This window comes from Equus caballus, chromosome 24 (assembly GCF_041296265.1).
Source record: "Equus caballus isolate H_3958 breed thoroughbred chromosome 24, TB-T2T, whole genome shotgun sequence".
Taxonomy (NCBI): domain Eukaryota; kingdom Metazoa; phylum Chordata; class Mammalia; order Perissodactyla; family Equidae; genus Equus; species Equus caballus.
Window position 1 is genome coordinate 10,463,403 of NC_091707.1, and position 23,552 is coordinate 10,486,954.

The window sequence follows — 23,552 nt, forward strand, 5'->3', positions numbered from 1 at the left end:
CCATGTGCCTGAGATGCCGGAACCACACCCCGAAGAGACCGAAACAACCTGCCAGACCCGCCTGAACCACCTGCCGAGCACGCTGGAACCACCTACTCGACTCGCTGGAACCACCTACCTGACACGCTAAAATCACCTGCCGGGTATGCCACAACCACTTGTTGGACACTCCGGAAAAATCTGCCAGACATGCCAGAACCAGCTCTCAGACACACCAGAACCACGTGACAGACACGCCGGAAGCACCTGCTGAGCATGCCTGAGCCAAATGCTCGACTTGCAAGAAACACCTGCCAGATACGCCAAAATCACCTGCCGGGTACGCCAGAACCACGTGGCGGACACTCCGGAATCACCTGTCGGGCATGCCGGAACCAACTCTCAGACGTGCCAGAACCTCGTGCCGGTCACGCCAGAACCACCTGCCGGACAGACCGGAAACTCTTGCTGGACACGCCGGAACCACCGGCTCGACTCGCCGGAACCACCGCCGGACATGCAAAATGACCTGCCGGCTACGCCAGAACCACTTGGCGAACACTCCGGAATCACCTGTCGGGCATGCCGGAACCACCTCTCAGACTTGCCAGAACCAAGTTCCGGACACGCCGGTACCACCTGCCGAGTATGCCGGAACCACCTGATCCACTCTCCAAAACCACCTGCTGGATACGCCAGAATCACCTGCTGGCTATGCCAGAACCACTCGGGAGACACTCCATAACCAACTGCCGGGCATGCCGGAACCACCTCTCAGAGGTGCCAGAACCACATGACGGACACTCCGGAATCACCTGCCGGGCATGCCGGAACCATCTCTCAGACGTGCCAGAACCATGTCCCGGACATGCCGGAACCACCTGCCGAGCTCGCCGGAACCACCTGCTGGACACGCCAAAATCACCTGCCGGCTACGCCAGAACCACTCGGCAGACACTCCGGAATCACATGCCGGGCATTCCGGAACCACCTCTCACAGGTGCCAGAACCAAATGCTGGACACTCCGGAATCACCTGCCGAGCATGCCGGAACCACCTGCTGGACATGCCGGAACCACCGGCTCGACTAGCCGTAACCATTGCCAGACATGCAAAATCACCTGCCGGCTACGCCAGAACCACTTGGCGAACACTCCGGAATCACCTGCCGGGCATGGCGGAACCACCTCTCAGACATGCCGGAACCACATGCCAATGACACCGGAAGCACCTGCCAAGCACGCCAGAACCACCTGCTCGACTCGCCAAAACCACCTGCTGGACACGCCAAAATCACCTGCCGGCTACGCCACAACCATTTGGTGAACTCTTCGGAATCACCTGCCGGGCTTGCTGGAACCACCTGCCGGTCACCCCAATATCACCTGCCAGCTATGCCAGAACCACTTGGCGGACACCATGGAATCATCTGTCGGGCATGCCGGAACCGCCTCTCAGACTTGCCAGAACCATGTTCCTTACACGCCGGTACCACCTGCCGAGTATGCCGGAACCAACTGATCCACTCCCCAGAACCACCTGCTGGACACGCCAGAATCACCTGCCGACTACGCCAGAACCACTCGGCAGACACTCCGGAACCACCTGCCGGGCATGCCAGAACCACCTCTCAGAGGTTCCAGAACCACTTGCCGAACACTCCAGAATCACCTGCCTGGCATGCCGAAACCACCTCTCAGAGGTGCCAGAACCACATGCCGGACACTCCCGAATCACCTGCCGGGCATGCCGGAACCATCTCTCAGACGTGCCAGAACCATGTTCCGGACACGCTGGTACCACCTGCCGAGCTCGCCGGAACCACCTGCTGGACACGCCAAAATCACCTGCCAGCTACGCCAGAACCACACGGCAGACACTCCGGAATCACCTGCCGGGCTGGCTGGAACCACCTGCCGGTCACGCCAATATCACCTGCCAGCTGTGCCAGAACCACTTGGCGGACACCATGGAAACACCTGTCGGGCCGGCCGGAACCACCTCTCAGACGTGCCAGAAGCATGAGCCTGAGATGGCGGAACCACTCCCCGAACAGACCGAAACCACCTGCCAGACCCGCCTGAGGCCCCTGGCAAGCACGCCTGATCCACCTGCTCAACTAGCCGGAACCAACTTCCTGACACGCCAAAATCACCTGCCAGGTATACCAGAACCACTTGGTGGACACTCCGGAATCATCTGCCGGACATGCCAGAACCAGCTCTCAGACACACCAGAACCACGTGCCAGAGACGCCGGAAGCACCAGCTGAGCATGCCTGAGCCACCTGCTCGACTCGCAAGATACACCTGTCGGACATGCCAAAATCACCTGCCAGGTACGCCAGAAACACTGGGCGGACGCTCCGGAATCACCTGTCGGGCGTGCCGGAACCACCTCTCAGACTTGCCAGAACCATGTTCTGGACACGCCGGTACCACCTGCCGAGTATGCCGGAACCAGCTGATCCACTCCCCAGAACCACCTAGTGGACACGCCAAAATCAACTGCCGGCTACGCCAGAACCACTCGGCAGACACTCCGGAATCACATGCCAGGAATTCCGGAACCACCTCTCAGAGGTGCCAGAACCAAATGCCGGAGACTCCGGTACACCTGCCGGGCATGCCGGAACCACCTCTCTGAGGTGCCAGAACCCCATGCCGGACACTCCGGAATCACCTGCAGGGCATGCTGGAACCACGTGCTGGACATGCCGGAACCACCTGCCGGACATGCCGGAACCACCTGACGGACATTCCGGAACCACCGGCTCAACTCGCCAGAACCATTGCCGGACATGCAAAATCACCTGCCGGCTACGCCAGAACCACCTGGCGAACACTCCGGTATCACCTGCCGGGCATGCTGGAACCACCTCTCAGAGGTGCCAGAACCCCATGCCGGACACTCCGGAATCACCTGCCGGGCATGCCGGAACCACCTGCCGGACATGCCGGAACCACCGGCTCGACTCGCCGGAACCATTGCCGTACATGCAAAATCACCTGCCGGCTATGCCAGAACCACTTGGGGAACACTCCGGAATCAACTGCCGGGCATGGCGGAACCACCTCTCAGGCATGCCGGAACCACATGCCAATGACACCGGAAGCACCTGCCGAGCACGCCAGAACCACCTACTCGACTCGCCAAAACCACCTGCTGGACATGCCAAAATCACCTTCCGGCTACGCCACAACCATTTGGTGAACACTTCGGAATCACCTGCCGCGCTGGCTGGAACCACCTGCCGGTCACGCCAACATCACCTGCCAGCTATGCCAGAACCACTTGGCGGACACCATGAAAGCACCTGTCGGGCCGGCCGGAACCACCTATCAGACGTGCCAGAACCATGTGCCTGAGATGCCGGAACCACACCCCGAACAGAAGAAACCACCTGCCAGACCCGCCTGAACCACCTGCCGAGCACTCCGGAACCACCTACTCGACTCGCTGGAACCACGTACCTGACACGCTAAAATCACCTGCCGGGTATGCCACAACCACTTGGTGGACACTCCGGAATCATCTGCCGGACATGCCAGAACCAGCTCTCAGACACACCACAACCACGTGCCAGACACGCCGGAAGCATCTGCTGAGCATGCCTGAGCCAAATGCTCCACTTGCAAGAAGCACCTGCCAGACACGCCAAAATCACCTGCCGGGTACGTAGAACCACGTGGCGGACACTCCGGAATCACCTGTGGGGCATGCCGGAACCAAATCTCAGACGTGCCAGAACGTCGTGACGGTCACGCCAGAAGCACCTGCCGGACACGCCGGAACCACCGGCTCGACTCACCGGAACCACCGCCGGACATGCAAAATGACCTGCCGGCTACGCCAGAACCACTTGGCGAACACTCCGGAATCACCTGTCGGGCGTGCCGGAACCACCTCTCAGACTTTCCAGAACCATGTTCTGGACACGCCGGTACCACCTGCCGAGTATGCCGGAACCACCTGATCCACTCCCCAGAACCACCTAGTGGACACGCCAGAATCACCTGCCGACTACGCCAGAACCAGTCGGCAGACACTCTGGAACCACCTGCCGGGCTGCCGGAACCACCTCTCAGAGGTGCCAGAACCACATGCCGGAGACTCCGGTATCACCTGCTGGGCATGGCGGAACCACCTCTCAGACATGCCGGAACCACATGCCAATGACACCGGAAGCACCTGCCAAGCACGCCAGAACCACCTGCTCGACTCGCCAAAACCACCTGCTGGACACGCCAAAATCACCTGCCGGCTACGCCACAACCATTTGGTGAACTCTTCGGAATCACCTGCCGGGCTTGCTGGAACCACCTGCCGGTCACCCCAATATCACCTGCCAGCTATGCCAGAACCACTTGGCGGACACCATGGAATCATCTGTCGGGCATGCCGGAACCGCCTCTCAGACTTGCCAGAACCATGTTCCTTACACGCCGGTACCACCTGCCGAGTATGCCGGAACCAACTGATCCACTCCCCAGAACCACCTGCTGGACACGCCAGAATCACCTGCCTACTACGCCAGAACCACTCGGCAGACACTCCGGAACCACCTGCCGGGCATGCCAAAACCACCTCTCAGAGGTGCCAGAATCACATGCCGAACACTCCAGAATCACCTGCCGGGCATGCCGGAACCACCTCTCAGAGGTGCCAGAACCACATGCCGGACACTCCCGAATCACCTGCCGGGCATGCCGGAACCATCTCTCAGACGTGCCAGAACCATGATCCGGACACGCTGGTACCACCTGCCGAGCTCGCCGGAACCACCTGCTGGACACGCCAAAATCACCTGCCGGCTACGCCAGAACCACTCGGCAGACACTCCGGAATCACATGCCGGGCATTCCGGAACCACCTCTCACAGGTGCCAGAACCAAATGCTGGACACTCCGGAATCACCTGCCGAGCATGCCGGAACCACCTGCTGGACATGCCGGAACCACCGGCTCGACTAGCCGTAACCATTGTCGGACATGCAAAATCACCTGCCGGCTACGCCAGAACCACTTGGCGAACACTCCGGAATCACCTGCCGGGCATGGCGGAACCACCTCTCAGACATGCCGGAACCACATGCCAATGACACCGGAAGCACCTGCCAAGCACGCCAGAACCACCTGCTCGACTCGCCAAAACCACCTGCTGGACACGCCAAAATCACCTGCCGGCTACGCCACAACCATTTGGTGAACTCTTCGGAATCACCTGCCGGGCTTGCTGGAACCACCTGCCGGTCACCCCAATATCACCTGCCAGCTATGCCAGAACCACTTGGCGGACACCATGGAATCATCTGTCGGGCATGCTGGAACCGCCTCTCAGACTTGCCAGAACCATGTTCCTTACACGCCGGTACCACCTGCCGAGTATGCCGGAACCAACTGATCCACTCCCCAGAACCACCTGCTGGACACGCCAGAATCACCTGCCGACTACGCCAGAACCACTCGGCAGACACTCCGGAACCACCTGCCGGGCATGCCCAAACCACCTCTCAGAGGTGCCAGAACCACATGCCGAACACTCCAGAATCACCTGCCGGGCATGCCGGAACCACCTCTCAGAGGTGCCAGAACCACATGCCGGACACTCCCGAATCACCTGCCGGGCATGCCGGAACCATCTCTCAGACGTGCCAGAACCATGATCCGGACACGCTGGTACCACCTGCCGAGCTCGCTGGAACCACCTGCTGGACACGCCAAAATCACCTGCCGGCTACGCCAGAACCACTCGGCAGACACTCCGGAATCACATGCCAGGCATTCCGGAACCACCTCTCACAGGTGCCAGAACCAAATGCCGGAGACTCCGGTATCACCTGCCGGGCATGCTGGAACCACCTTTCAGAGGTGCCAGAACCACATGCCGGACACTCCGGAATCACCTGCCGGGCATGCCGGAACCACCTGCTGGACATGCAGGAATCACCTGCCGGACATGCCGGAACCACCGGCTGGAATCGCCGGAACCATTGCCGGACATGCAAAATCACCTGCCGGCTACGCCAGAACCACTTGGCGAACACTCCGGAATCACCTGCCGGGCATGCAAAATGACCTGCCTCTCAGACATGCCGGAACCACATGCCAATGACTCCGGAAGCACCTGCCGAGCACGCCAGAACCACCTGCTCGACTCGCCAAAACCACCTGCTGAACACGCCAAAATCACCTGCCGGCTACGCCACCACCATTTGGTGAACTCTTCGGAATCACCTGCCGGGCTGGCTGGAACCACCTGCCGGTCACGCCAACATCACCTGCCAGCTATGCCAGAACCACTTGGCGGACACCATGGAAACACCTGTCGGGCTGGCCGGAACCACCTCTCAGACGTGCCAGAACCATGTGCCTGAGATGCCGGAACCACACCCCGAAGAGACCGAAACAACCTGCCAGACCCGCCTGAACCACCTGCCGAGCACGCTGGAACCACCTACTCGACTCGCTGGAACCACCTACCTGACACGCTAAAATCACCTGCCGGGTATGCCACAACCACTTGGTGGACACTCTGGAAAAATCTGCCAGACATGCCAGAACCAGCTCTCAGACACACCAGAACCACGTGACAGACACGCCGGAAGCACCTGCTGAGCATGCCTGAGCCAAATGCTCGACTTGCAAGAAACACCTGCCAGATACGCCAAAATCACCTGCCGGGTACGCCAGAACCACGTGGCGGACACTCTGGAATCACCTGTCAGGCATGCCGGAACCAACTCTCAGACGTGCCAGAACCTCGTGCCGGTCACGCCAGAACCACCTGCCGGACAGACCGGAAACACTTGCTGGACACGCCGGAACCACCGGCTCGACTCGCCGGAACCACCGCCGAACATGCAAAATGACCTGCCGGCTACGCCAGAACCACTTGGCGAACACTCCGGAATCACCTGCCGGGCATGCCGGAACCATCTCTCAGACGTGCCAGAACCATGTCCCGGACATGCCGGAACCACCTGCCGAGCTCGCCGGAACCACCTGCTGGACACGCCAAAATCACCTGCCGGCTACGCCAGAACCACTCGGCAGACACTCCGGAATCACATGCCGGGCATTCCGGAACCACCTCTCACAGGTGCCAGAACCAAATGCTGGACACTCCGGAATCACCTGCCGAGCATGCCGGAACCACCTGCTGGACATGCCGGAACCACCGGCTCGACTAGCCGTAACCATTGCCGGACATGCAAAATCACCTGCCGGCTATGCCAGAACCACTTGGCGAACACTCCGGAATCACCTGCCGGGCATGGCGGAACCACCTCTCAGACATGCCGGAACCACATGCCAATGACACCGGAAGCACCTGCCAAGCACGCCAGAACCACCTGCTCGACTCGCCAAAACCACCTGCTGGACACGCCAAAATCACCTGCCGGCTACGCCACAACCATTTGGTGAACTCTTCGGAATCACCTGCCGGGCTTGCTGGAACCACCTGCCGGTCACCCCAATATCACCTGCCAGCTATGCCAGAACCACTTGGCGGACACCATGGAATCATCTGTCGGGCATGCCGGAACCGCCTCTCAGACTTGCCAGAACCATGTTCCTTACACGCCGGTACCACCTGCCGAGTATGCCGGAACCAACTGATCCACTCCCCAGAACCACCTGCTGGACACGCCAGAATCACCTGCCGACTACGCCAGAACCACTCGGCAGACACTCCGGAACCACCTGCCGGGCATGCCAGAACCACCTCTCAGAGGTTCCAGAACCACTTGCCGAACACTCCAGAATCACCTGCCTGGCATGCCGAAACCACCTCTCAGAGGTGCCAGAACCACATGCCGGACACTCCCGAATCACCTGCCGGGCATGCCGGAACCATCTCTCAGACGTGCCAGAACCATGTTCCGGACACGCTGGTACCACCTGCCGAGCTCGCCGGAACCACCTGCTGGACACGCCAAAATCACCTGCCAGCTACGCCAGAACCACACGGCAGACACTCCGGAATCACCTGCCGGGCTGGCTGGAACCACCTGCCGGTCACGCCAATATCACCTGCCAGCTGTGCCAGAACCACTTGGCGGACACCATGGAAACACCTGTCGGGCCGGCCGGAACCACCTCTCAGACGTGCCAGAAGCATGAGCCTGAGATGGCGGAACCACTCCCCGAACAGACCGAAACCACCTGCCAGACCCGCCTGAGGCCCCTGGCAAGCACGCCTGATCCACCTGCTCAACTAGCCGGAACCAACTTCCTGACACGCCAAAATCACCTGCCAGGTATACCAGAACCACTTGGTGGACACTCCGGAATCATCTGCCGGACATGCCAGAACCAGCTCTCAGACACACCAGAACCACGTGCCAGAGACGCCGGAAGCACCAGCTGAGCATGCCTGAGCCACCTGCTCGACTCGCAAGATACACCTGTCGGACATGCCAAAATCACCTGCCAGGTACGCCAGAAACACTGGGCGGACGCTCCGGAATCACCTGTCGGGCGTGCCGGAACCACCTCTCAGACTTGCCAGAACCATGTTCTGGACACGCCGGTACCACCTGCCGAGTATGCCGGAACCAGCTGATCCACTCCCCAGAACCACCTAGTGGACACGCCAAAATCAACTGCCGGCTACGCCAGAACCACTCGGCAGACACTCCGGAATCACATGCCAGGAATTCCGGAACCACCTCTCAGAGGTGCCAGAACCAAATGCCGGAGACTCCGGTACACCTGCCGGGCATGCCGGAACCACCTCTCTGAGGTGCCAGAACCCCATGCCGGACACTCCGGAATCACCTGCAGGGCATGCTGGAACCACGTGCTGGACATGCCGGAACCACCTGCCGGACATGCCGGAACCACCTGACGGACATTCCGGAACCACCGGCTCAACTCGCCAGAACCATTGCCGGACATGCAAAATCACCTGCCGGCTACGCCAGAACCACCTGGCGAACACTCCGGTATCACCTGCCGGGCATGCTGGAACCACCTCTCAGAGGTGCCAGAACCCCATGCCGGACACTCCGGAATCACCTGCCGGGCATGCCGGAACCACCTGCCGGACATGCCGGAACCACCGGCTCGACTCGCCGGAACCATTGCCGTACATGCAAAATCACCTGCCGGCTATGCCAGAACCACTTGGGGAACACTCCGGAATCAACTGCCGGGCATGGCGGAACCACCTCTCAGGCATGCCGGAACCACATGCCAATGACACCGGAAGCACCTGCCGAGCACGCCAGAACCACCTACTCGACTCGCCAAAACCACCTGCTGGACACGCCAAAATCACCTTCCGGCTACGCCACAACCATTTGGTGAACACTTCGGAATCACCTGCCGCGCTGGCTGGAACCACCTGCCGGTCACGCCAACATCACCTGCCAGCTATGCCAGAACCACTTGGCGGACACCATGAAAGCACCTGTGGGGCCGGCCGGAACCACCTATCAGACGTGCCAGAACCATGTGCCTGAGATGCCGGAACCACACCCCGAACAGAAGAAACCACCTGCCAGACCCGCCTGAACCACCTGCCGAGCACTCCGGAACCACCTACTCGACTCGCTGGAACCACGTACCTGACACGCTAAAATCACCTGCCGGGTATGCCACAACCACTTGGTGGACACTCCGGAATCATCTGCCGGACATGCCAGAACCAGCTCTCAGACACACCACAACCACGTGCCAGACACGCCGGAAGCACCTGCTGAGCATGCCTGAGCCAAATGCTCCACTTGCAAGAAGCACCTGCCAGACACGCCAAAATCACCTGCCGGGTACGTAGAACCACGTGGCGGACACTCCGGAATCACCTGTGGGGCATGCCGGAACCAAATCTCAGACGTGCCAGAACGTCGTGACGGTCACGCCAGCAGCACCTGCCGGACACGCCGGAACCACCGGCTCGACTCGCCGGAACCACCGCCGGACATGCAAAATGACCTGCCGGCTACGCCAGAACCACTTGGCGAACACTCCGGAATCACCTGTCGGGCGTGCCGGAACCACCTCTCAGACTTTCCAGAACCATGTTCTGGACACGCCGGTACCACCTGCCGAGTATGCCGGAACCACCTGATCCACTCCCCAGAACCACCTGCTGGACACGCCAGAATCACCTGCCGACTACGCCAGAACCAGTCGGCAGACACTCTGGAACCACCTGCCTGGCTGCCGGAACCACCTCTCAGAGGTGCCAGAACCACATGCCGGAGACTCCGGTATCACCTGCTGGGCATGGCAGAACCACCTCTCAGACATGCCGGAACCACATGCCAATGACACCGGAAGCACCTGCCAAGCACGCCAGAACCACCTGCTCGACTCGCCAAAACCACCTGCTGGACACGCCAAAATCACCTGCCGGCTACGCCACAACCATTTGGTGAACTCTTCGGAATCACCTGCCGGGCTTGCTGGAACCACCTGCCGGTCACCCCAATATCACCTGCCAGCTATGCCAGAACCACTTGGCGGACACCATGGAATCATCTGTCGGGCATGCCGGAACCGCCTCTCAGACTTGCCAGAACCATGTTCCTTACACGCCGGTACCACCTGCCGAGTATGCCGGAACCAACTGATCCACTCCCCAGAACCACCTGCTGGACACGCCAGAATCACCTGCCTACTACGCCAGAACCACTCGGCAGACACTCCGGAACCACCTGCCGGGCATGCCAAAACCACCTCTCAGAGGTGCCAGAATCACATGCCGAACACTCCAGAATCACCTGCCGGGCATGCCGGAACCACCTCTCAGAGGTGCCAGAACCACATGCCGGACACTCCCGAATCACCTGCCGGGCATGCCGGAACCATCTCTCAGACGTGACAGAACCATGATCCGGACACGCTGGTACCACCTGCCGAGCTCGCCGGAACCACCTGCTGGACACGCCAAAATCACCTGCCGGCTACGCCAGAACCACTCGGCAGACACTCCGGAATCACATGCCGGGCATTCCGGAACCACCTCTCACAGGTGCCAGAACCAAATGCCGGAGACTCCGGTATCACCTGCCGGGCATGCTGGAACCACCTTTCAGAGGTGCCAGAACCACATGCCGGACACTCCGGAATCACCTGCCGGGCATGCCGGAACCACCTGCTGGACATGCAGGAATCACCTGCCGGACATGCCGGAACCACCGGCTGGAATCGCCGGAACCATTGCCGGACATGCAAAATCACCTGCCGGCTACGCCAGAACCACTTGGCGAACACTCCGGAATCACCTGCCGGGCATGCAAAATGACCTGCCTCTCAGACATGCCGGAACCACATGCCAATGACTCCGGAAGCACCTGCCGAGCACGCCAGAACCACCTGCTCGACTCGCCAAAACCACCTGCTGAACACGCCAAAATCACCTGCCGGCTACGCCACCACCATTTGGTGAACTCTTCGGAATCACCTGCCGGGCTGGCTGGAACCACCTGCCGGTCACGCCAACATCACCTGCCAGCTATGCCAGAACCACTTGGCGGACACCATGGAAACACCTGTCGGGCCGGCTGGAACCACCTCTCAGACGTGCCAGAACCATGTGCCTGAGATGCCGGAACCACACCCCGAAGAGACCGAAACAACCTGCCAGACCCGCCTGAACCACCTGCCGAGCACGCTGGAACCACCTACTCGACTCGCTGGAACCACCTACCTGACACGCTAAAATCACCTGCCGGGTATGCCACAACCACTTGGTGGACACTCTGGAAAAATCTGCCAGACATGCCAGAACCAGCTCTCAGACACACCAGAACCACGTGACAGACACGCCGGAAGCACCTGCTGAGCATGCCTGAGCCAAATGCTCGACTTGCAAGAAACACCTGCCAGATACGCCAAAATCACCTGCCGGGTACGCCAGAACCACGTGGCGGACACTCTGGAATCACCTGTCAGGCATGCCGGAACCAACTCTCAGACGTGCCAGAACCTCGTGCCGGTCACGCCAGAACCACCTGCCGGACAGACCGGAAACACTTGCTGGACACGCCGGAACCACCGGCTCGACTCGCCGGAACCACCGCCGAACATGCAAAATGACCTGCCGGCTACGCCAGAACCACTTGGCGAACACTCCGGAATCACCTGCCGGGCATGCCGGAACCATCTCTCAGACGTGCCAGAACCATGTCCCGGACATGCCGGAACCACCTGCCGAGCTCGCCGGAACCACCTGCTGGACACGCCAAAATCACCTGCCGGCTACGCCAGAACCACTCGGCAGACACTCCGGAATCACATGCCGGGCATTCCGGAACCACCTCTCACAGGTGCCAGAACCAAATGCTGGACACTCCGGAATCACCTGCCGAGCATGCCGGAACCACCTGCTGGACATGCCGGAACCACCGGCTCGACTAGCCGTAACCATTGCCGGACATGCAAAATCACCTGCCGGCTACGCCAGAACCACTTGGCGAACACTCCGGAATCACCTGCCGGGCATGGCGGAACCACCTCTCAGACATGCCGGAACCACATGCCAATGACACCGGAAGCACCTGCCAAGCACGCCAGAACCACCTGCTCGACTCGCCAAAACCACCTGCTGGACACGCCAAAATCACCTGCCGGCTACGCCACAACCATTTGGTGAACTCTTCGGAATCACCTGCTGGGCTTGCTGGAACCACCTGCCGGTCACCCCAATATCACCTGCCAGCTATGCCAGAACCACTTGGCGGACACCATGGAATCATCTGTCGGGCATGCCGGAACCGCCTCTCAGACTTGCCAGAACCATGTTCCTTACACGCCGGTACCACCTGCCGAGTATGCCGGAACCAACTGATCCACTCCCCAGAACCACCTGCTGGACACGCCAGAATCACCTGCCGACTACGCCAGAACCACTCGGCAGACACTCCGGAACCACCTGCCGGGCATGCCAGAACCACCTCTCAGAGGTTCCAGAACCACTTGCCGAACACTCCAGAATCACCTGCCTGGCATGCCGAAACCACCTCTCAGAGGTGCCAGAACCACATGCCGGACACTCCCGAATCACCTGCCGGGCATGCCGGAACCATCTCTCAGACGTGCCAGAACCATGTTCCGGACACGCTGGTACCACCTGCCGAGCTCGCCGGAACCACCTGCTGGACACGCCAAAATCACCTGCCAGCTACGCCAGAACCACACGGCAGACACTCCGGAATCACCTGCCGGGCTGGCTGGAACCACCTGCCGGTCACGCCAATATCACCTGCCAGCTGTGCCAGAACCACTTGGCGGACACCATGGAAACACCTGTCGGGCCGGCCGGAACCACCTCTCAGACGTGCCAGAAGCATGAGCCTGAGATGGCGGAACCACTCCCCGAACAGACCGAAACCACCTGCCAGACCCGCCTGAGGCCCCTGGCAAGCACGCCTGATCCACCTGCTCAACTAGCCGGAACCAACTTCCTGACACGCCAAAATCACCTGCCAGGTATACCAGAACCACTTGGTGGACACTCCGGAATCATCTGCCGGACATGCCAGAACCAGCTCTCAGACACACCAGAACCACGTGCCAGAGACGCCGGAAGCACCAGCTGAGCATGCCTGAGCCACCTGCTCGACTCGCAAGATACACCTGTCGGACATGCCAAAATCACCTGCCAGGTACGCCAGAAACACTGGGCGGACGCTCCGGAATCACCTGTCGGGCGTGCCGGAACCACCTCTCAGACTTGCCAGAACCATGTTCTGGACACGCCGGTACCACCTGCCGAGTATGCCGGAACCAGCTGATCCACTCCCCAGAACCACCTAGTGGACACGCCAAAATCAACTGCCGGCTACGCCAGAACCACTCGGCAGACACTCCGGAATCACATGCCAGGAATTCCGGAACCACCTCTCAGAGGTGCCAGAACCAAATGCCGGAGACTCCGGTACACCTGCCGGGCATGCCGGAACCACCTCTCTGAGGTGCCAGAACCCCATGCCGGACACTCCGGAATCACCTGCAGGGCATGCTGGAACCACGTGCTGGACATGCCGGAACCACCTGCCGGACATGCCGGAACCACCTGACGGACATTCCGGAACCACCGGCTCAACTCGCCAGAACCATTGCCGGACATGCAAAATCACCTGCCGGCTACGCCAGAACCACCTGGCGAACACTCCGGTATCACCTGCCGGGCATGCTGGAACCACCTCTCAGAGGTGCCAGAACCCCATGCCGGACACTCCGGAATCACCTGCCGGGCATGCCGGAACCACCTGCCGGACATGCCGGAACCACCGGCTCGACTCGCCGGAACCATTGCCGTACATGCAAAATCACCTGCCGGCTATGCCAGAACCACTTGGGGAACACTCCGGAATCAACTGCCGGGCATGGCGGAACCACCTCTCAGGCATGCCGGAACCACATGCCAATGACACCGGAAGCACCTGCCGAGCACGCCAGAACCACCTACTCGACTCGCCAAAACCACCTGCTGGACATGCCAAAATCACCTTCCGGCTACGCCACAACCATTTGGTGAACACTTCGGAATCACCTGCCGCGCTGGCTGGAACCACCTGCCGGTCACGCCAACATCACCTGCCAGCTATGCCAGAACCACTTGGCGGACACCATGAAAGCACCTGTGGGGCCGGCCGGAACCACCTATCAGACGTGCCAGAACCATGTGCCTGAGATGCCGGAACCACACCCCGAACAGAAGAAACCACCTGCCAGACCCGCCTGAACCACCTGCCGAGCACTCCGGAACCACCTACTCGACTCGCTGGAACCACGTACCTGACACGCTAAAATCACCTGCCGGGTATGCCACAACCACTTGGTGGACACTCCGGAATCATCTGCCGGACATGCCAGAACCAGCTCTCAGACACACCACAACCACGTGCCAGACACGCCGGAAGCACCTGCTGAGCATGCCTGAGCCAAATGCTCCACTTGCAAGAAGCACCTGCCAGACACGCCAAAATCACCTGCCGGGTACGTAGAACCACGTGGCGGACACTCCGGAATCACCTGTGGGGCATGCCGGAACCAAATCTCAGACGTGCCAGAACGTCGTGACGGTCACGCCAGCAGCACCTGCCGGACACGCCGGAACCACCGGCTCGACTCGCCGGAACCACCGCCGGACATGCAAAATGACCTGCCGGCTACGCCAGAACCACTTGGCGAACACTCCGGAATCACCTGTCGGGCGTGCCGGAACCACCTCTCAGACTTTCCAGAACCATGTTCTGGACACGCCGGTACCACCTGCCGAGTATGCCGGAACCACCTGATCCACTCCCCAGAACCACCTGCTGGACACGCCAGAATCACCTGCCGACTACGCCAGAACCAGTCGGCAGACACTCTGGAACCACCTGCCTGGCTGCCGGAACCACCTCTCAGAGGTGCCAGAACCACATGCCGGAGACTCCGGTATCACCTGCTGGGCATGGCAGAACCACCTCTCAGACATGCCGGAACCACATGCCAATGACACCGGAAGCACCTGCCAAGCACGCCAGAACCACCTGCTCGACTCGCCAAAACCACCTGCTGGACACGCCAAAATCACCTGCCGGCTACGCCACAACCATTTGGTGAACTCTTCGGAATCACCTGCCGGGCTTGCTGGAACCACCTGCCGGTCACCCCAATATCACCTGCCAGCTATGCCAGAACCACTTGGCGGACACCATGGAATCATCTGTCGGGCATGCCGGAACCGCCTCTCAGACTTGCCAGAACCATGTTCCTTACACGCCGGTACCACCTGCCGAGTATGCCGGAACCAACTGATCCACTCCCCAGAACCACCTGCTGGACACGCCAGAATCACCTGCCTACTACGCCAGAACCACTCGGCAGACACTCCGGAACCACCTGCCGGGCATGCCAAAACCACCTCTCAGAGGTGCCAGAATCACATGCCGAACACTCCAGAATCACCTGCCGGGCATGCCGGAACCACCTCTCAGAGGTGCCAGAACCACATGCCGGACACTCCCGAATCACCTGCCGGGCATGCCGGAACCATCTCTCAGACGTGACAGAACCATGATCCGGACACGCTGGTACCACCTGCCGAGCTCGCCGGAACCACCTGCTGGACACGCCAAAATCACCTGCCGGCTACGCCAGAACCACTCGGCAGACACTCCGGAATCACATGCCGGGCATTCCGGAACCACCTCTCACAGGTGCCAGAACCAAATGCCGGAGACTCCGGTATCACCTGCCGGGCATGCTGGAACCACCTTTCAGAGGTGCCAGAACCACATGCCGGACACTCCGGAATCACCTGCCGGGCATGCCGGAACCACCTGCTGGACATGCAGGAATCACCTGCCGGACATGCCGGAACCACCGGCTGGAATCGCCGGAACCATTGCCGGACATGCAAAATCACCTGCCGGCTACGCCAGAACCACTTGGCGAACACTCCGGAATCACCTGCCGGGCATGCAAAATGACCTGCCTCTCAGACATGCCGGAACCACATGCCAATGACTCCGGAAGCACCTGCCGAGCACGCCAGAACCACCTGCTCGACTCGCCAAAACCACCTGCTGAACACGCCAAAATCACCTGCCGGCTACGCCACCACCATTTGGTGAACTCTTCGGAATCACCTGCCGGGCTGGCTGGAACCACCTGCCGGTCACGCCAACATCACCTGCCAGCTATGCCAGAACCACTTGGCGGACACCATGGAAACACCTGTCGGGCCGGCTGGAACCACCTCTCAGACGTGCCAGAACCATGTGCCTGAGATGCCGGAACCACACCCCGAAGAGACCGAAACAACCTGCCAGACCCGCCTGAACCACCTGCCGAGCACGCTGGAACCACCTACTCGACTCGCTGGAACCACCTACCTGACACGCTAAAATCACCTGCCGGGTATGCCACAACCACTTGGTGGACACTCTGGAAAAATCTGCCAGACATGCCAGAACCAGCTCTCAGACACACCAGAACCACGTGACAGACACGCCGGAAGCACCTGCTGAGCATGCCTGAGCCAAATGCTCGACTTGCAAGAAACACCTGCCAGATACGCCAAAATCACCTGCCGGGTACGCCAGAACCACGTGGCGGACACTCTGGAATCACCTGTCAGGCATGCCGGAACCAACTCTCAGACGTGCCAGAACCTCGTGCCGGTCACGCCAGAACCACCTGCCGGACAGACCGGAAACACTTGCTGGACACGCCGGAACCACCGGCTCGACTCGCCGGAACCACCGCCGAACATGCAAAATGACCTGCCGGCTACGCCAGAACCACTTGGCGAACACTCCGGAATCACCTGCCGGGCATGCCGGAACCATCTCTCAGACGTGCCAGAACCATGTCCCGGACATGCCGGAACCACCTGCCGAGCTCGCCGGAACCACCTGCTGGACACGCCAAAATCACCTGCCGGCTACGCCAGAACCACTCGGCAGACACTCCGGAATCACATGCCGGGCATTCCGGAACCACCTCTCACAGGTGCCAGAACCAAATGCTGGACACTCCGGAATCACCTGCCGAGCATGCCGGAACCACCTGCTGGACATGCCGGAACCACCGGCTCGACTAGCCGTAACCATTGCCGGACATGCAAAATCACCTGCCGGCTACGCCAGAACCACTTGGCGAACACTCCGGAATCACCTGCCGGGCATGGCGGAACCACCTCTCAGACATGCCGGAACCACATGCCAATGACACCGGAAGCACCTGCCAAGCACGCCAGAACCACCTGCTCGACTCGCCAAAACCACCTGCTGGACACGCCAAAATCACCTGCCGGCTACGCCACAACCATTTGGTGAACTCTTCGGAATCACCTGCCGGGCTTGCTGGAACCACCTGCCGGTCACCCCAATATCACCTGCCAGCTATGCCAGAACCACTTGGCGGACACCATGGAATCATCTGTCGGGCATGCCGGAACCGCCTCTCAGACTTGCCAGAACCATGTTCCTTACACGCCGGTACCACCTGCCGAGTATGCCGGAACCAACTGATCCACTCCCCAGAACCACCTGCTGGACACGCCAGAATCACCTGCCGACTACGCCAGAACCACTCGGCAGACACTCCGGAACCACCTGCCGGGCATGCCAGAACCACCTCTCAGAGGTTCCAGAACCACTTGCCGAACACTCCAGAATCACCTGCCTGGCATGCCGAAACCACCTCTCAGAGGTGCCAGAACCACATGCCGGACACTCCCGAATCACCTGCCGGGCATGCCGGAACCATCTCTCAGACGTGCCAGAACCATGTTCCGGACACGCTGGTACCACCTGCCGAGCTCGCCGGAACCACCTGCTGGACACGCCAAAATCACCTGCCAGCTACGCCAGAACCACACGGCAGACACTCCGGAATCACCTGCCGGGCTGGCTGGAACCACCTGCCGGTCACGCCAATATCACCTGCCAGCTGTGCCAGAACCACTTGGCGGACACCATGGAAACACCTGTCGGGCCGGCCGGAACCACCTCTCAGACGTGCCAGAAGCATGAGCCTGAGATGGCGGAACCACTCCCCGAACAGACCGAAACCACCTGCCAGACCCGCCTGAGGCCCCTGGCAAGCACGCCTGATCCACCTGCTCAACTAGCCGGAACCAACTTCCTGACACGCCAAAATCACCTGCCAGGTATACCAGAACCACTTGGTGGACACTCCGGAATCATCTGCCGGACATGCCAGAACCAGCTCTCAGACACACCAGAACCACGTGCCAGAGACGCCGGAAGCACCAGCTGAGCATGCCTGAGCCACCTGCTCGACTCGCAAGATACACCTGTCGGACATGCCAAAATCACCTGCCAGGTACGCCAGAAACACTGGGCGGACGCTCCGGAATCACCTGTCGGGCGTGCCGGAACCACCTCTCAGACTTGCCAGAACCATGTTCTGGACACGCCGGTACCACCTGCCGAGTATGCCGGAACCAGCTGATCCACTCCCCAGAACCACCTAGTGGACACGCCAAAATCAACTGCCGGCTACGCCAGAACCACTCGGCAGACACTCCGGAATCACATGCCAGGAATTCCGGAACCACCTCTCAGAGGTGCCAGAACCAAATGCCGGAGACTCCGGTACACCTGCCGGGCATGCCGGAACCACCTCTCTGAGGTGCCAGAACCCCATGCCGGACACTCCGGAATCACCTGCAGGGCATGCTGGAACCACGTGCTGGACATGCCGGAACCACCTGCCGGACATGCCGGAACCACCTGACGGACATTCCGGAACCACCGGCTCAACTCGCCAGAACCATTGCCGGACATGCAAAATCACCTGCCGGCTACGCCAGAACCACCTGGCGAACACTCCGGTATCACCTGCCGGGCATGCTGGAACCACCTCTCAGAGGTGCCAGAACCCCATGCCGGACACTCCGGAATCACCTGCCGGGCATGCCGGAACCACCTGCCGGACATGCCGGAACCACCGGCTCGACTCGCCGGAACCATTGCCGTACATGCAAAATCACCTGCCGGCTATGCCAGAACCACTTGGGGAACACTCCGGAATCAACTGCCGGGCATGGCGGAACCACCTCTCAGGCATGCCGGAACCACATGCCAATGACACCGGAAGCACCTGCCGAGCACGCCAGAACCACCTACTCGACTCGCCAAAACCACCTGCTGGACATGCCAAAATCACCTTCCGGCTACGCCACAACCATTTGGTGAACACTTCGGAATCACCTGCCGCGCTGGCTGGAACCACCTGCCGGTCACGCCAACATCACCTGCCAGCTATGCCAGAACCACTTGGCGGACACCATGAAAGCACCTGTGGGGCCGGCCGGAACCACCTATCAGACGTGCCAGAACCATGTGCCTGAGATGCCGGAACCACACCCCGAACAGAAGAAACCACCTGCCAGACCCGCCTGAACCACCTGCCGAGCACTCCGGAACCACCTACTCGACTCGCTGGAACCACGTACCTGACACGCTAAAATCACCTGCCGGGTATGCCACAACCACTTGGTGGACACTCCGGAATCATCTGCCGGACATGCCAGAACCAGCTCTCAGACACACCACAACCACGTGCCAGACACGCCGGAAGCACCTGCTGAGCATGCCTGAGCCAAATGCTCCACTTGCAAGAAGCGCCTGCCAGACACGCCAAAATCACCTGCCGGGTACGTAGAACCACGTGGCGGACACTCCGGAATCACCTGTGGGGCATGCCGGAACCAAATCTCAGACGTGCCAGAACGTCGTGACGGTCACGCCAGCAGCACCTGCCGGACACGCCGGAACCACCGGCTCGACTCGCCGGAACCACCGCCGGACATGCAAAATGACCTGCCGGCTACGCCAGAACCACTTGGCGAACACTCCGGAATCACCTGTCGGGCGTGCCGGAACCACCTCTCAGACTTTCCAGAACCATGTTCTGGACACGCCGGTACCACCTGCCGAGTATGCCGGAACCACCTGATCCACTCCCCAGAACCACCTGCTGGACACGCCAGAATCACCTGCCGACTACGCCAGAACCAGTCGGCAGACACTCTGGAACCACCTGCCGGGCTGCCGGAACCACCTCTCAGAGGTGCCAGAACCACATGCCGGAGACTCCGGTATCACCTGCTGGGCATGGCGGAACCACCTCTCAGACATGCCGGAACCACATGCCAATGACACCGGAAGCACCTGCCAAGCACGCCAGAACCACCTGCTCGACTCGCCAAAACCACCTGCTGGACACGCCAAAATCACCTGCCGGCTACGCCACAACCATTTGGTGAACTCTTCGGAATCACCTGCCGGGCTTGCTGGAACCACCTGCCGGTCACCCCAATATCACCTGCCAGCTATGCCAGAACCACTTGGCGGACACCATGGAATCATCTGTCGGGCATGCCGGAACCGCCTCTCAGACTTGCCAGAACCATGTTCCTTACACGCCGGTACCACCTGCCGAGTATGCCGGAACCAACTGATCCACTACCCAGAACCACCTGCTGGACACGCCAGAATCACCTGCCTACTACGCCAGAACCACTCGGCAGACACTCCGGAACCACCTGCCGGGCATGCCAAAACCACCTCTCAGAGGTGCCAGAATCACATGCCGAACACTCCAGAATCACCTGCCGGGCATGCCGGAACCACCTCTCAGAGGTGCCAGAACCACATGCCGGACACTCCCGAATCACCTGCCGGGCATGCCGGAACCATCTCTCAGACGTGACAGAACCATGATCCGGACACGCTGGTACCACCTGCCGAGCTCGCCGGAACCACCTGCTGGACACGCCAAAATCACCTGCCGGCTACGCCAGAACCACTCGGCAGACACTCCGGAATCACATGCCGGGCATTCCGGAACCACCTCTCACAGGTGCCAGAACCAAATGCCGGAGACTCCGGTATCACCTGCCGGGCATGCTGGAACCACCTTTCAGAGGTGCCAGAACCACATGCCGGACACTCCGGAATCACCTGCCGGGCATGCCGGAACCACCTGCTGGACATGCAGGAATCACCTGCCGGACATGCCGGAACCACCGGCTGGAATCGCCGGAACCATTGCCGGACATGCAAAATCACCTGCCGGCTACGCCAGAACCACTTGGCGAACACTCCGGAATCACCTGCCGGGCATGCAAAATGACCTGCCTCTCAGACATGCCGGAACCACATGCCAATGACTCCGGAAGCACCTGCCGAGCACGCCAGAACCACCTGCTCGACTCGCCAAAACCACCTGCTGAACACGCCAAAATCACCTGCCGGCTACGCCACCACCATTTGGTGAACTCTTCGGAATCACCTGCCGGGCTGTCTGGAACCACCTGCCGGTCACGCCAACATCACCTGCCAGCTATGCCAGAACCACTTGGCGGACACCATGGAAACACCTGTCGGGCCGGCCGGAACCACCTCTCAGACGTGCCAGAACCATGTGCCTGAGATGCCGGAACCACACCCCGAAGAGACCGAAACAACCTGCCAGACCCGCCTGAACCACCTGCCGAGCACGCTGGAACCACCTACTCGACTCGCTGGAACCACCTACCTGACACGCTAAAATCACCTGCCGGGTATGCCACAACCACTTGGTGGACACTCTGGAAAAATCTGCCAGACATGCCAGAACCAGCTCTCAGACACACCAGAACCACGTGACAGACACGCCGGAAGCACCTGCTGAGCATGCCTGAGCCAAATGCTCGACTTGCAAGAAACACCTGCCAGATACGCCAAAATAACCTGCCGGGTACGCCAGAACCACGTGGCGGACACTCTGGAATCACCTGTCAGGCATGCCGGAACCAACTCTCAGACGTGCCAGAACCTCGTGCCGGTCACGCCAGAACCACCTGCCGGACAGACCGGAAACACTTGCTGGACACGCCGGAACCACCGGCTCGACTCGCCGGAACCACCGCCGAACATGCAAAATGACCTGCCGGCTACGCCAGAACCACTTGGCGAACACTCCGGAATCACCTGCCGGGCATGCCGGAACCATCTCTCAGACGTGCCAGAACCATGTCCCGGACATGCCGGAACCACCTGCCGAGCTCGCCGGAACCACCTGCTGGACACGCCAAAATCACCTGCCGGCTACGCCAGAACCACTCGGCAGACACTCCGGAATCACATGCCGGGCATTCCGGAACCACCTCTCACAGGTGCCAGAACCAAATGCTGGACACTCCGGAATCACCTGCCGAGCATGCCGGAACCACCTGCTGGACATGCCGGAACCACCGGCTCGACTAGCCGTAACCATTGCCGGACATGCAAAATCACCTGCCGTCTACGCCAGAACCACTTGGCGAACACTCCGGAATCACCTGCCGGGCATGGCGGAACCACCTCTCAGACATGCCGGAACCACATGCCAATGACACCGGAAGCACCTGCCAAGCACGCCAGAACCACCTGCTCGACTCGCCAAAACCACCTGCTGGACACGCCAAAATCACCTGCCGGCTACGCCACAACCATTTGGTGAACTCTTCGGAATCACCTGCCGGGCTTGCTGGAACCACCTGCCGGTCACCCCAATATCACCTGCCAGCTATGCCAGAACCACTTGGCGGACACCATGGAATCATCTGTCGGGCATGCCGGAACCGCCTCTCAGACTTGCCAGAACCATGTTCCTTACACGCCGGTACCACCTGCCGAGTATGCCGGAACCAACTGATCCACTCCCCAGAACCACCTGCTGGACACGCCAGAATCACCTGCCGACTACGCCAGAACCACTCGGCAGACACTCCGGAACCACCTGCCGGGCATGCCAGAACCACCTCTCAGAGGTTCCAGAACCACTTGCCGAACACTCCAGAATCACCTGCCTGGCATGCCGAAACCACCTCTCAGAGGTGCCAGAACCACATGCCGGACACTCCCGAATCACCTGCCGGGCATGCCGGAACCATCTCTCAGACGTGCCAGAACCATGTTCCGGACACGCTGGTACCACCTGCCGAGCTCGCCGGAACCACCTGCTGGACACGCCAAAATCACCTGCCAGCTACGCCAGAACCACACGGCAGACACTCCGGAATCACCTGCCGGGCTGGCTGGAACCACCTGCCGGTCACGCCAATATCAC